Consider the following 16,639-nt stretch of genomic DNA (forward strand, 5'->3'; position numbering starts at 1 on the left):
CACCACAATCCACTGTATATCAACTGTATACCCACTGTACTGTATATGTGTACATACACTGTATATCAACTCTATACCCACTGTACTGTATATTTGTATATCCACTGTATATCAACTGTATACTGTATATGTGTATATCCACTGCTCATTCTCTTATAGCTCTATGCTCACTCTCCCTAGTTGTGTATAATGTTGTACCTAAACTTTGTGTAAACTCCTCTGTCTGTATTCTGTCTCTAAATGTTTACTGTCACTAGCAGCACCATATCACCATGTAAAGTTATGTGTACAGATGTAGAATCTTAATTTGCCAAATTATTGAGATATGTTCCGTCCTACTGAGAGAGCAACTTCCTGATGACTAGCGCTCTGTATATTCTTATGGATGTGGCCTGAGCTGGAATGTGAAGCTAACTGAAGCTGGCTAGCTTTAGAAAACCAGTACATCTAGCTTGCATCATAGTTTCCATATCAGGCAGAGATCAACAGCCGAGTCGTAGGCTACTACCTGGGTCGTATTCATTAGTTTACACCACAGCCAACAGTTTTAAAATGTTAAATAAACAGTTTACTCCAAACGCTGTACAATGTGACCTAAATAGTCTCCGTTGCCAAACGTTTGCTATGGTGGACACTAATGAACACACACTACCTGTGCCCCTCCTGAGGACAGTGTCCAAGTTGTTGTTAGTCAAATATATACAGTAAAAAAACATTCCAATATCATCAACTATATGAATACACAACAATATCATCAACTGTATGAATACACATAACAATATCATCAACAATATGAATATACATAACAATATCATCAACTATATGAATACACATTTTATTTATTTATTTTATTTCACCTTTATTTAACCAGGTAGGCAAGTTGAGAACAAGTTCTCATTTACAATTGCGACCTGGCCAAGATAAAGCAAAGCAGTTCGACAACATACAAAAACACAGAGTTACACATGGAGTAAAACAACATACAATCAATGATGCAGTAGAAAAAAAATAATAATAACAACAAAAAAAAAATACAAAAAAAAAATAAATAAGACTATATACAATGTGAGCAAATGATGTGAGATAAGGGAGGTAATGGCAAAAAAATGCCATGGTGGCAAAGTAAATAAAGTATAGCAAGAAAAACACTGGAATGGTAGATTTGTAGTTTGAAGAAAGTTCAGAGATAAAATATAAATAATATGGTGCAAAGGAGCAAAATAAATAAAATAAATAAATACTGTAGGGGAAGAGGTAGTAGTTTGGGCTAAATATAGATGGGCTATGTACAGGTGCAGTGATCTGTGAGCTGCTCTGACAGCTGGTGCTTAAAGCTAGTGAGGGAGATAAGTGTTTCCAGTTTCAGAGATTTTTGTAGTTCGTTCCAGTCATTGGCAGCAGAGAACTGGAAGGAGAGACGACCAAAGGAGGAGTTGGCTTTAGGGGTGACCAGAGAGATATACCTGCTGGAGCGCGTGCTACAGGTGGGTGCTGCTATGGTGACCAGTGAGCGGAGATAAGGGGGGACTTTACCTAGCAGGGTCTTGTAGATGACCTGGAGCCAATGTGTTTGGCGACGATTATGAAGCGAAGGCCAGCCAACGAGAGCGTACAGGTCGCAGTGGTGGGTAGTATATGGGGCTTTGGTGACAAAACGGATGGCACTGTGATAGACTGCATCCAGCTTGTTGAGTAGGGTATTGGAAGCTATTTTGTAAATGACATCGCCGAAGTCGAGGATTGGTAGGATGGTCAGTTTTACGAGGGTATGTTTGGCAGCATGAGTGAAGGATGCTTTGTTGTGAAATAGGAAGCCAATTCGAGATTTCACTTTGGATTGGAGATGATTGATGTGAGTCTGGAAGGAGAGTTTACAGTCTAACCAGACACCTAGGTATTTGTAGTTGTCCACAAATTCTAAGTTAGAACCGTCCAGAGAAGTGATGCTGGACAGGCGGGCAGGTGCAGGCAGCGATCGGTTGAAGAGCATGCATTTAGTTTTACTTGTGTTTAGGAGCAGTTGGAGACCACGGAAGGAGAGTTGAATGGCATTGAAGCTCGTCTGGAGGGTTGTTAACACAGTGTCCAAAGAAGGGCCAGAAGTGTACAGAATGGTGTCGTCTGCGTAGAGGTGGATCAGAGATTCACCAGCAGCAAGAGCGACATCATTTATGTATACAGAGAAAAGAGTTGGCCCAAGAATTGAACCCTGTGGTACCCCCATAGAGACTGCCAGAGGTCCAGACAGTAGGCCCTCCGATTTGACACACTGAACTCTGTCAGAGAAGTAGTTGGTGAACCAGGCGACGCAATCGTTTGAGAAACCAAGGCTACTGAGTCTGCCGATGAGGATGTGGTGATTAACAGAGTCAAAAGCTTTGGCCAGGTCAATGAATACGGCAGCACAGTATTGTTTCTTATCGATGGCGGTTACGATGTCGTTTAGGACCTTGAGCGTGGCTGAGGTGCACCCATGACCAGCTCTGAAACCAGATTGCATAGCGGAGAGGGTGCGGTGGGATTCGAAATGGTCGGTAATCTGTTTGTTGACTTGGCTTTCGAAGACCTTAGAAAGGCAGGGTAGGATGGATATAGGTCTGTAGCAATTTGGGTCAAGAGTGTCACCTCCTTTGAAGAGGGGGATGACAGCAGCTGCTTTCCAATCTATGGGAATCTCAGACGACACGAAAGAGAGGTTGAACAGGCTAGTAATAGGGGTTGCAATAATTTCGGCAGATAATTTTAGAAAGAAAGGGTCCAGATTGTCAAGCCCAGCTCATTTGTAGGGGTCCAGATTTTGCAGCTCTTTCAGAACATCAGCTGAATGGATTTGGGAGAAGGAGAAATGGGGGAGGCTTGGGCGAGTAGCTGTGGGGGGTGCAGTGCTGTTGAATGCAGTAGGGGTAGTTAGGTGGAAAGCATGGCCAGCCGTAGAAAAATGCTTATTGAAATTCTCAATTATAGTGGGCTTATCGGTGGTGACAGAGTTTCCTATCCTCAGTGCAGTGGGCAGTTGGGAGGAGGTGTTCTTATTCTCCATGGACTTTACAATGTCCCAGAACTTTTTAGAGTTGGAGTTGCACGAAGCGAATTTCTATTTGAAAAAGCTAGCCTTGGCGTTTCTAACTGCCTGTGTGTATTGGTTTCTAACTTCCCTAAAAAGTTGCATATCGCGGGGGCAGTTCGATGCTAATGCAGAACGCCACAGGATATTTTTGTGTTGGTTAAGGGCAGTCAGGTCTGGGGAGAACCAAGGGCTATATCTGTTCCTGGTTCTAAATTTCTTGAAAGGAGCATGCTTATTTAAGATGGAGAGGAAGGCATTTAAAAAAAATAACCGGGCATCCTCTACTGACGGATTGAGGTCAATATCCTTCCAGGATACCAGGGCCAGGTCGATTAGAAAGGCTTGCTCGTTGAAATGTTTCAGGGAGCGTTTGACAGTGATGAGTGGAGGTCGTTTGACCGCTGACCCATTACGGGTGCAGGCAATGAGGCAGTGATCACTGAGATCTTGGTTGAAAACAGCAGAGGTGTATTTAGAGGGCACGTTGGTTAGGATGATATCTATGAGGGTGCCAGTGTTTGTGGCTTTGGGGTTGTACCTGGTGGGTTCATTAATAATTTGTGTGAGATTGAGGGCATCAAGCTTGGATTGGACATAACAATATCATCAACTATATGAATACACAAAACACTATGATCTACTTTATGAATACACATAACAATATCATCAACAATATAAATACGCATAACAACTGTTGTCTTACCTTTTATCTCTCTCAACAGAAGCAATCGTTAAGCTCTTCTCGAGCCGGGTTGCAGTCTCTCCCCAGGGGTTGCAGATCCTCACTCCCCATGGGGGTAGCAACTCCTCTCTCCCCAGAGGTAGCAGCTCCTCTCTCCTCAGGGCTAGCAGCTCCTCTCTCCCCAGGAGTAGCAGCTCCACTCTCCCCACGGGGGTAGCAGCTCCTCTCTCCCCATGGGGGTAGCAGCTCCTCTCTCCCCATGGGGGTAGCAGCTCCTCTCTCCCCAGAGGTAGCAGCTCCTCTCTCCTCAGGGCTAGCAGCTCCTCTCTCCCCATGGGGTTAGCAGCTCCTCTCTCCTCAGGGCTAGCAGCTCCTCTCTCCCCAGGGCTAGCAGCTCCTCTCTCCCCAGGAGTAGCAGCTCCTCTCTCCTCAGGGCTAGCAGCTCCTCTCTCTCCAGGAGTAGCAGCTCCTCTCTCCGCAGGGCTAGCAGCTCCTCTCTCCCCAGGAGTAGCAGCTCCTCTCTCCTCAGGGCTAGCAGCTCCTCTCTCCCCAGGAGTAGCAGCTCCTCTCTCCCCAGGAGTAGCAGCTCCTCTCTCCCCAGGAGTATCAGCTCCTCTCTCCTCAGGGGTAGCAGCTCCTCTCTCCCCAGCAGTTGCAGTAGCAGAAATGGTAGTTGGTGGTGACGGTTGTAGCGGTGGCTGGAGTAAGGCCTGTCCCCGGCATTTCTAGGATTTGAAGACATTGGGGGCTTAGCCCGAAGCCAGTACGGGGGTCTGGGGCATTCCCTCCAACAATTTTAACAGCTAAATGCATACATTTGGTGGACTTTGAGAAGAACATTTAGAGATTAAGAATTTATTCTTAACTGACTTGCCTAGTTAAATACAAAAAAATATAAAAAATGTGAACATTGAGAGATTAGATCTTTTTCATGTAACTTGCACCTTCCCAGCTGCCACAGCAGACACTGCCAGTACTCAATTCTAGTTGCTAATGTGGGTCTCTCTACTCTAGAACACCATTTACTCTGGAACACCCTCTAATCTGGAACAGCCTCTACTCTGGAACACCCTCTACTCTGGAACACTCTCTACTCTGGAACACATACATCTACAATGTATTGCCAAAAACCACTCAACAATTTCAAACATAGACTCTGACCTGTCCAATGAGCCAAACTGATTAAAGAATCCCACAGTACCCAAACACCTCTCTCTCTCACACACACACACACACACACACACACACACACACACACACACACACACACACACACACACACACACACACACACACACACACACACACACACACACACACACACACACACACACACACAGTGCAGTAATTTGAATTCATAGACCAACTTTAAGTGATACAGTCTACTGTTTGATCTCCCCTCCTCTGCCTCTCTCCATCACTTTCTCTGTGCCGTCTGTTGCTGTCTCTTGTCTGCCCTCTTCTGAAGCTGTCTCTTGTCTGCCCTCTTCTGAAGCTGTCTCGTCTGCCCTCTTCTGAAGCTGTCTCGTCTGCCCTCTTCTGAAGTTGTCTCTCGTCTGCCCTCTTCTGAAGCTGTCTCGTCTGCCCTCTTCTGAAGCTGCCTCTCGTCTGCCCTCTTCTGAAGCTGCCTCTCGTCTGCCCTCTTCTGAAGCTGCCTCTCGTCTGCCCTCTTCTGAAGCTGCCTCTCGTCTGCCCTCTTCTGAAGCTGCCTCTCGTCTGCCCTCTTCTGAAGCTGCCTCTCGTCTGCCCTCTTCTGAAGCTGCCTCTCGTCTGCCCTCTTCTGAAGCTGCCTCTCGTCTGCCCTCTTCTGAAGCTGTCTCTCGTCTGCCCTCTTCTGAAGCTGTCTCTCGTCTGCCCTCTTCTGAAGCTGTCTCTCGTCTGCCCTCTTCTGAAGCTGCCTCTCGTCTGCCCTCTTCTGAAGCTGCCTCTCGTCTGCCCTCTTCTGAAGCTGCCTCTCGTCTGCCCTCTTCTGAAGCTGCCTCTCGTCTGCCCTCTTCTGAAGCTGCCTCTCGTCTGCCCTCTTCTGAAGCTGCCTCTCGTCTGCCCTCTTCTGAAGCTGTCTCTCGTCTGCCCTCTTCTGAAGCTGTCTCTCGTCTGCCCTCTTCTGAAGCTGTCTCTTGTCTGCCCTCTTCTGAAGCTGTCTCTTGTCTGCCCTGTTCTGAAGCTGTCTCTTATCTGCCCTCTTCTGAAGCTGTCTCTTGTCTGCCCTCTTCTGAAGCTGTCTCTGTGTCTTGTCTGGTGTCTCTCTTTAGTTTTGCAATCACAATTTGGAGCTATTGGAATTTTAACACATTGTCCCGTGTACATTGTGTAATTTACCAATGGTCCCTAACTAGCCCCATAGGGATATCCAAAGTCAACCCAAATTTACCACAGGCATTACAGTTGCGTGCAGCTGCATTCTGAATTGATTATGTATTGTGTGCTGCCAGCTGTGGGCATTTGCACATCCTTCATTTACGTTGTGATGCAGTCACAACCAAAAGTCTCACAAAACTCAAGTTTTTGACGAGACTGACTTTCTGACCAAAATTATCCTATTTACACTTTGGAGTCAATTTTGATGGTAGCATAAATGTTTCTGACTCATATCAATGCCACATAGGCTGTTTTCTAAATGAGAAGGTGCAGTTGCTCTTTAAAGTTATTGTTTACTGACATGACCTGGGCAACTCAACAGTAAATAAAAATGTAAGTGTCCACATAACAGAGCAACACAACTCCAAACTTGACAGATAAAAAGCTACACAGTCCCCAGGGTATATGAATATAAAGATACATGACAGATCAGAAGCTACATAGCCCCCAGGGTATATGAATATGAAGAGACATGACAGATCAGAAGCTACATAGCCACCAGGGTATATGAATATTAAAGAGACATGACAGATAAGAAGCTACATAGCCCTTAGGGTATATGAATATAAAGAGACATGACAGATAAGAAGCTACATAGCCCCCAGGGTATATGAATATAAAGAGACATGACAGATAAGAAGCTACATAGCCACCAGGGTATATGAATATAAAGAGACATGAGACAAAACAATTGACTTTTAGAATGGAATAAGTTATAAGACCTCTATGATTAATTTCATTTTGTCAGTTCTACCAGCTAATGTGAGATTTATAGATTACATTGAGGACACATAATTTAAGGGTCTATGTATTTTCAATGTCTTGTTCACCTACAATCTACTATTTAACTGGACTAACTGAAATGGCATTCTTCTGACATGTTTTAAAATAGTCTCAGACTAGATTGAAAAAGTCTGATTTCCAGAAGGACGATTAGAGTCTAGATCTAAGTGAAGTCTTAAAATTAACCTAGTCAGAAGTAGGTTTAAGTTCATATTAATGGATGTTAGCCCCAAGGTTGACCTTGGCAATGGAGGTAAATGGGTTATCCGACTGTATCAGGATAGTCCACAAAGTCTGCAATGCTATATGTGAACTGAAACACATTTACTTCAAGTTCCCTGATGCTGCTGCTGCCCAAGCCAACTACAAGGTAGAGTTCTATGAATATGGGAACTTCCCTGGAGTCATTGGCTGTATAGATGGATGTCATATTCCCAGTAAGTGTCCCTCTACAGCAGAGTACAGGAATCATAAAAACTGGTTCTCAATAAATGTACCGTAATTTCCGGACTATTGAGCGCACCTGAATATAAGAATATGAACCCACTGAATTTTAAAAATATATATATTTTGAACATAAATAAGCGGCACATGTCTATAAGCCGCAGGTGCCTACCGGTACATTGAAACAAATTAACTTTACACAGGCTTTAACGAAACACAGCTTGTAACAAAAATAAATAGGCTTTAACGAAACACGGCTTGTAACAAAAATAAATAGGCTTTAACGAAACACGGCTTGTAACAAAAAATAAAAAATTAGCAGTAAACAGTAGCCTTCCAAGAAAGTCATTTGTCACTATCTTCCTCCTCCTGTGCAAGGGAACAGTGAATTTGCGGAAGTTTGAAGCGTTTTCCTCGTAGTCGGGAGGGAGCTGCTGACACAGACTCGTCTGTACCCTGATAGACAGGCCTTTACGTCTCATAAATCTGAGACACCACGATGGTCCACCTCTACAATCCTCAAACATCATTGCGGTGGCGATTGTTTTGGCTTTCAGTCGGATCTGCACAGTTGAAACACCTCGGCCGTCTGCTCTCTGTGTGTTGACCCAGTCTTCGAGCTCATTTTCTAGTTCAGGCCATCTGCTTTTCTTCCCTCTGAAAGCTTTAGTTGTCTTTTTGCACTGAGTCAATTCCTCACGCTGCTGTTTCCAACGTCTTATCATCGACTCATTAAGACCAAACTCCCGTGCAGCAGCTCTATTTCCTTTTCCAACAGCCAGATCAATCGCCTTCAACTTGAAAGCTGCATCATATGCATTTCTCCGTGTCTTTGCCATGATGAGGGTGACAAAATGACTACCGTAATCAGAATGATGGGAAGTTTGAGAGCGCTCGATTTAATCTAAACAGTAAACAAAAAAGTTGTTTGGCCTTAACCCGTTCGGCAATTTCATTGGTCTAATGAAAGCTTCATGCCGCCAAAAAACTGTTTTTTTGTAGAAAAAAAAATTGAAAGTGGGAAAAATCCATATATTAGCCGCGTCATTGTTTAAGCCGCGAGGTTCAAAGCGTGGGAAAAAAGTTGCGGCTTATAGTCCGGAAATTATGGTACACTCACAATTTGCAGTTCTCCAACATTGTTGCACGTTTGAAAGGTGCAATTCATGACTCAAGGATTTTCCAGTACTCCTCTTTGTATGCGCAGCTTGAACGAGGACAACATAGTGGAATCATACTTGGTGACAGTGGCTATGCACAGACTAACTTCTTGTACACCCCATATCTTCATGCAAAAGGACCTGAGCAACAATGGTACAACCAAGTTCATATCCACACCAGAGGTGTAGTGGAGCGCATGTTTGATGTATGGAAGAGTTGTTTCCAGTGTCTCAGAAACACATTGTGCTTTCAACCAAAAATATGCAGCATTGTCATAATTGTAACAGCAGTGCTTCACAATGACCTCAAACAGCATGGCTGATCCACAATGACCTCAACGAGCATGGCTGATCAACAATGACCTCAAACAGCATGGCTGATCCACAATTACCTCAAACAGCATGGCTGCCCAGATCAATGACCTCAAACAGCATGTCTTCCCAGATCTATGACCTCAAACAGCATGGCTGCCCAGATCTATGACCTCAAACAGCATGGCTGCCCAGATCTATGACCTCAAACAGCATGGCTGCCCAGATCCTCACATTAAAGATGAGGTTGACCCCCATGTTCTCATGGTTGAGGCAGACAATGACAGAAATGGACAAGCCTGCAGAGATGCTTTTGCTATGCAACACTTCTCACAACAAAGATATCTCAAATGATTGAAGCAAACAATAGCCATGGATTGGTAACAAAAAGCTTTTTAATTCCCAAATGGAAATATTGGGACCCAGAACTGGTGCTGGTTTGAGAAGAACATTGGTACTGCTGCTGCTTCATGTTTCCCTCCTCCTCCTTCATAGACAACTCAACATGAAGAACATTGGTACTGCTGCTGCTTCATGTTTCCCTCCTCCTCCTTCATAGACAACTCAACATGAAGAACATTGGTACTGCTGCTGCTTCATGTTTCCCTCCTCCTCCTTCATAGACAACTCAACATGAAGAACATTGGTACTGCTGCTGCTTCATGTTTCCCTCCTCCTCCTTCATAGACAACTCAACATGAAGAACATTGGTACTGCTGCTGCTTCATGTTTCCCTCCTCCTCCTTCATAGACAACTCAACATGAAGAACATTGGTACTGCTGCTGCTTCATGTTTCTCCCCTCCTCCTTCATAGACAACTCAACATGAAGGATTCACATCTTCATATCATGCTATTCTTTTAAATACATTAGTTTGTGCTCATGAAATTCCATGGCCAGTTTGTCCTGCATGATCAGCCTCTTTGTCTTTGTCCTCCGGCCGGGTTAGTGACACAATCTTCCCTCCTGGCTGCTGCAGATGTAGCGGGCTGACCTTGATCCTGTCTTGTCCCCTCCAACCTACGGTGATCATCTGCCTCTTGAAAAGGATTACACTGCTGCATTAGAGAACGTTATTTAGTATTATTTCTTCCAGAGTTGTTGCCCATTGATAGCCAGCTACCCCTGGAAGCTATCCCCGACGATGACCATTTGGACAGTTCAGATGGGGGACTGTTCCAATCCTTAATTTGGTAGGACACATTCATTCAACATGTGCCATCCTCGGACTGCAGGGAATGTATAATAATAATGTAATGAACTCAACTGTTGAAGAAATAATGCAGAACTGTCCAAGTGGACATCGTCGGGGGATACCTTCCAGGGGTAGCTAAGCATGGTATGGGGTTGTTCAATGACAGACATTTACTTGTTTAAAATCTATCACTTGATGGTTTCATTTCAGAGAGACATATAATCATGTTTTTGCTAAATGCTATATATCTGCCTCACTCTCAGAGAAATATGTAGTACTGATAAGTTTTACACATTCAAATGTAACACAACTGCATTTTTAATAAAGAACTGTTTAAATAATATATTTGTGACATCAATTAACAATAAATAATAATCTATACAGTAATTTGAGATCTGTGTGAAAAATATTTTCATTTGACATTTTAGATATTTAGTAGATGGTCTTATCCAGGGTCCAGCGTGTCAATAGTATCTTAAGAGAACGTTCATCGTTAGAACCTTCGTAGGAGCATTGTTAAATCTCTAGATGTTTCCCAAAACCATTGTTATTATTGTTACACTTGAAAACACTCGCAATCTAATGCCTGCCTCAGACTATTCCAGTCCCCTTGCTTAGGGTTTCCGGGGTCCTCCTGGGGATACTTTTTGAGAAGCTCAGTTCTGGTGACAAAACAGCCCAAAATAATGATGCTGACCACATCTAAAATACAATTTCCACCTCCCGAAATGAGCCCAATAAGATATTGGTAAAATTACAATAAAATTATTTTAACATATTGTACCATATGACCACTGATCTGACCCATGACCCCTAAAATACCGATACTGTCTTTGTATGCCTTTAAACAACTATAGGGGTAATGCAAAAGCAAGTGCAGTATTTAAAATCTAAATGTGTTGATCAAACTTTCTTGTTGTTTTTCTGTTAGATGGAAATAGTTTGAGTTCTAACTACATTGCAACTGTATATACTGATGTTATGTAGTTTTGTTTTCATGTTTTGAATGTTGTATTGTAGTTACCCTCAAGCTTTATTTATCCATAAGGTAAGAACTAATTCAACACGGAGAATGTTTATACTTCAGATATATTTTGACGTTGTATTCCTATCAACGCTGTCATTTTCTTTATATTAGCTAACTTTTACATATTTTATTTGCTATATTTCTTACCATTATCTGGGTATTTGCATTTCAATGCGATTGAAATCATACTCCTAATACCTCTTCAAGGACTACATTTGAACATTGTTTTCTTTTAGGGGTGTGAACTGGTATGGTATGGTCAGATTACCTAGTGGTTAGAGCATTGGACCAGTAACTGAAAGGTCGCTGGTTTGAATACCTGAGCTGTCAAGGTGAAAATTTGTTGATGTGCCCTTAAGCAAGACACTTAACTCTAATGTGCTCAGGGGTGTCATACTACTATAGCTGACCCTGTAAAACAACACATTTCACTGCACCTATCCGGTGTCTGTGACAATACATTTTATTATTTTCATAATTTTTTATTGCAACGGTTCATTTAGCAATGCTGGTTAAAAATATTGTTGACATTCATCCAAGGACACCTTGACTTGCATTACACTCTCACTGCAAAAAAAATATTCTCATGAAATCATAGAACTTATAGTTAGAGAAAGGATTCCTGTAACCACGGCCTGCTACGAGCAGGAAACAAGTTATGGACAAACCAGAAATTTGATATATCTGTTTGACAGTAACCCTGAAGGATGAATGTGTGAACTATCCTGTCATCTTTTTGGCTAACCACATTGGAACATTCTAGTCTTTAAGGACATGAACTGGCAGAACAGGTTTAAGCAAAGTATGGAGTCATTGTTTTCAGGAAGGTGTACCCATGGCGGAAGGAGGGACAGGAGGCAGACTAAGGGCAAGGTCATCCACCTGAAATATATATATATCTACTGACTCCCTGTTGTATCTGCTGACTCCCTGTTGTATCTGCTGACTCCCTGTTGTATCTGCTGACTCCCTGTTGTATCTGCTGACTCCTGACTCCCTGTTATATCTACTGACTCTCTGTTGTATCTACTGACTCCCTGTTGTATCTACTGACTACCTCTCTCTACCTCTCTCTACTGACTCCCTGTTATATCTGCTGACTACTGACTCCCTGTTGTATCTGCTGACTCCCTGTTGTATCTACTGACTCCCTGTTGTATCTACTGACTCCCACCTGCTCCCATATCTGCTGACTCCCTGTTATATCTGCTGACTACTGACTCCCTGTTGTATCTACTGACTCCCTGTTGTATCTGCTGACTACTGACTCCCTGTTGTATCTACTGACCCCCTGTTGTATCTGCTGACTACTGACTCCCTGTTGTATCTACTGACCCCCTGTTGTATCTGCTGACTCCCTGTTGTATCTGCTGACTCCCTGTTGTATCTACTGACTACCTCTCTCTACCTCTCTCTACTGACTACCTCTCTCTACCTCTCTCTACGGACTCCCTGTTATATCTGCTGACTACTGATTCCCTGTTGTATCTGCTGACTCCCTGTTGTATCTACTAACTCCCTGTAGTATCTACTGACTACTGACTCCCTGTTATATCTACTGACTCCCTGTTGTATCTACTGACTCCCTGTTGTATCTACTGACTCCCTCTCTCTACTGACTCCCTCTCTCTACTGACTACCTCTCTCTACTAACTGCCTGCTGTATCTACTGACTCCCTGTTATATCTGCTGACTACTGACTCCCTGTTGTATCTACTGACTACTGACTCCCTGTTGTATCTACTGACTCCCTGTTGTATCCACTGACTCCCTGTTGTATCTGCTGACTCCCTGTTGTATCCGCTGACTCCCTGTTGTATCCGCTGACTCCCTGTTGTATCTGCTGACTCCCTGTTATATCTGCTGACTACTGACTCCCTGTTGTATCTACTGACTACTGACTCCCTGTTGTATCTACTGACTCCCTGTTGTATCTGCTGACTCCCTGTTGAATCCGCTGACTCCCTGTTGAATCCGCTGACTCCCTGTTGAATCCGCTGACTCCCTGTTGTATCCGCTGACTCCCTGTTGTATCCGCTGACTCCCTGTTGTATCTGCTGACTACTGACTCCCTGTTATATCTGCTGACTACTGACTCCCTGTTATATCTACTGACTACTGACTCCCTGTTGTATCTACTGACTCCCTGTTGTATCTACTGACTACCTCTCTCTACTGACTACCTCTCTCTACTGACTACCTCTCTCTACTGACTGCCTGCTGTATCTACTGACTCCCTGTTATATCTGCTGACTACTGACTCCCTGTTGTATCTACTGACTCCCTGTTGAATCTACTGACTCCCTGTTGAATCTACTGACTCCCTGTTGAATCTACTGACTCCCTGTTGAATCTACTGATTCCCTGTTATATCTGCTGACTACTGACTCCCGGTTATATCTGCTGACTACTGACTCCCTGTTGTATCTACTGACTCCCTGTTGTATCTACTGACTACCTCTACTGACTGTTGTATCCGGCGGCGGCCTGCAGCCCGGAACCTCCGGCGGCGGCCTGCAGCCCGGAACCTCCGGCAATGATCTACAGTCCGGTTCCTCCGATGACGATCCACGGTCTGGTGGCACTGAAGCAGAGGGATCAGCGGACGGTTACGCCGCGAACCGGAGCCGCCTCCTCTTTGGGAGGATCTGTGTACTGCACCAGTGGGGGGGGGGGGGGGGGGGTACTGTCACGTCCTGACCATAGAAAGATGTTCTTTTCTATGGTAGAGTAGGTCAGGGCGTGACACGTTTTTTTTTCCTCTCTGTTTTCTATGTTTAGGTTCTAGTTTTGTATTTCTATGTTGGGGTTTTGTTCGGGATGATCTCCAATTAGAGGCAGCTGGTCCTCGTTGTCTCTAATTGGAGATCATACTTAAGTAGGGGTTTTTCCACCTGGGTTTTGTGAGTGATTCTTTTTTTGTTGTGTCTGTGTTCATCTCTGCGTCACGGTTTGTTGTTTTTTCTTTCAGTGTATTTATGTATTGCATAGTTTCACAGTATAAATAAAATGTGGAACGACACACACGCTGCACTTTGGTCCTCTCATTCCTATGACAGCCGTGACAGCTATCTAGAACCTAAAAGGGTTCTTTGGCTGTCCCGATAGGAGAACCCTTTGAAGAAACATTTTGGTTTTCAGACTGAACCCTTTTGAGTTTGACGTTGAACCCTTTGCACAGAGTGTTCTACATGGAACCCAAAAAGGGTTCTACCTGGAACCAAAAAGGGCTCCCATATGGGGACAGCCGAAGAACCATTTTGGAAACCTTTTTTCTAAGAGTGTAGTGACATCCTCGACTTTTATCAGAAGAGAGACGTTACCAAGAAACGTGTGTGTATGCAGGTGTGCATGTTACTGTGTGAGTGTGTGGGGGGGAGTTTATATATGGAGTGTGTGACTATTTGAAAAGTTTATAGTTTATTCGCCGTTAGTCAGCACCTTCACACAAAATATTTTTTCTGGGTGTGCGCCAGCTCATGTTTTATATTCTACTAACATCATATCAAACATAAAACATTTAGAACTGCTCTTTTTTATTATACTGAACTAAAATATAAACGCAACAATTTCTAAGATTTTACTGAGTTACAGTTCGTATGAGGAAATCAGTCAACTGAAGTGACTTCATTAGGCCCTAATCTATGGATTTCACATGACTGGGAATACAGATATCCCTCTGTTGGTCACAGATATCTTAATTAAAAAGTAGGAGCGTGGATCAGAAAACCAGTCAGTATCTGGTGTGACCACCATTTGCCTCATGCAGCACGACACATCTCTTTTTGCATAGTGTTGATCAGGCTGTTGATTGTGGCCTGTGGAATAGTGTCCCCGCCTCTTCAATGGCTGTGCAAAGTTGCTGGATATTGGTGAGAATTGGAACTCGCTGTCGTACACACCTACATAGAGCATCCCAAACATGCTGGTGAGTACTCAGGCCGTGGAATAACTTCCAGGAATTGTGTACAGATCCTTGCGACATGGGGCCGTGCAATATCATGCTGAAACATGAGGTGATGGTGGCGGATGAATGGTATGACAATGGGATCTCATCACAGTATCTCTGTGCATTCAAATTGCCATTGATAAAATGCACTTGTTTTCATTGTGCGTAGCTTATGCCTGCCCATACTATAGCCTCACCACTACCATGGGACACTGTTCACAACGTTGACTTCAGCAAACCCCTCGCCCATATGATGCCGTACATGTGGTCTGCGGTTTTTAGGCCGGTTGGACGTACTGCCAAATTCTCTAAAACAACATTCAAGGTGACTTAGAAAAATTAATATTCAACAGCTCTGTTGGACATTTCTGCAGTCAGCATGCCCATTGCAAGCTCCCTCAACTTTTCTGGCATTGTGTTATGTGACAAAAGGCCACTAAAATGTGCAGTTTTAATGTCCCCAGCACAAGGTGTACCTTTGTAATATCATGCTGTTTAATCAGCTTCTTGAAATGTCACACCTGCCAAGTGGATGGACTATCTTGGCAAAGGAGAAATGCTCACTAACAGGAATATAAAACTTATACATTTTTTTTGTGTGTACAGTATGGAACATTTCTGGGATCTTTTATTTCAGCTCATGAAACATGGGACCAACACTTTACATGTTGTCTTCATATTTTTGATCAGTGTATTTACAGAAATAAACTGGCCCAAACTGGTGGGTGTCCAGTGTGTGTGAGTCAAGTGTGTGTGTGTCCAGTGTGAGTGTGAGTGTCCTGTGTGGACATGTTTAACTATTATTGTGGGGACCAGGATTCCTCATAAGAATAGTAAATAAACAAACAATGTGACCAACTGGGGACATTTTGTTAGTCCCCACGAGGTCAAATGCTATTTCTAGGGGGTTTCGGGTTAAGGTTATAATTACATTAAGGGTTAGGAGCTAAGCTTAGTTTTAGGGTTAGGTTTTTGGGTTAAGGTTAGGGTATGAGTACGGGTTAGGTTTTTGGGTTAAGTTTTTTTCCTTTATTTAAATAGGCAAGTCAGTTAAGAACAAATTCTTATTTTCAATGACGGCCTAGGAACAGTGGGTTAACTGCCTTGTTCAGGGGCAGAACGACAGATTTTGTACCTTGTCAGCTCGGGGATTTGAACCAACACTCTAACCACTAGGCTACGCTGCCGCGTAATATATATAAATAATTGAGTTAATAAAGCAGCAAACAAACATGGTCTCTTTTTAGTTTTCTTGAGTGAGGCAGCTCCAAAATGCAGGTGTTTCAGCCTAGCTCACTGCTTTGGTGGGCAGGCCAGCAGAAAATAGGAGCATTGTGCTTTGATTGGCTCAGTGGTCTGTCACTCTTGGGGTCATTGCGTAATCGCCTATTTTAAGTCTTTAGTAAGGTGGACATCCGACATTTCAGCCCTTTGGGTCCAGCCATAGAGTTATATTACAAGTGCACGTTCAAGAAGGCTCAAGGTAATTGGCCAAAGAAATTATGTCAAATCATGTTATATGTATAGCAGCTTTGATTGGACTGATCATGTCAACATCTTACTTTCACAATCTTAGCTAGCAGTCATCATGAACCAAGTCTACTGGCTAATCCTTGCCATATGAAGAAAAATAATGGAGAAGATATAGATGAAATGTATCGG

At 43.5% G+C, this 16,639-nt stretch overlaps 1 long non-coding RNA gene across 1 annotated transcript in view; it reads right to left on the reverse strand.

Moving 5' to 3' along the window:
- Positions 1 to 852: 852 nt before the first annotated feature.
- Positions 853 to 16,639, reverse strand: part of LOC123743390 (uncharacterized) — a 37,737-nt gene continuing 21,950 nt past the window's right edge. Inside the window, exon 6 of the long non-coding RNA XR_006770155.2 lies at positions 853 to 4,474. This is a non-coding gene — a long non-coding RNA (uncharacterized LOC123743390). The remainder of the gene's footprint in view (positions 4,475 to 16,639) is intronic.

The sequence above is a fragment of the Salmo salar genome, chromosome 06, assembly GCF_965601325.2.
Source record: "Salmo salar chromosome 06, fSalSal1, whole genome shotgun sequence".
Classification (NCBI taxonomy): Eukaryota; Metazoa; Chordata; class Actinopteri; order Salmoniformes; family Salmonidae; genus Salmo; species Salmo salar.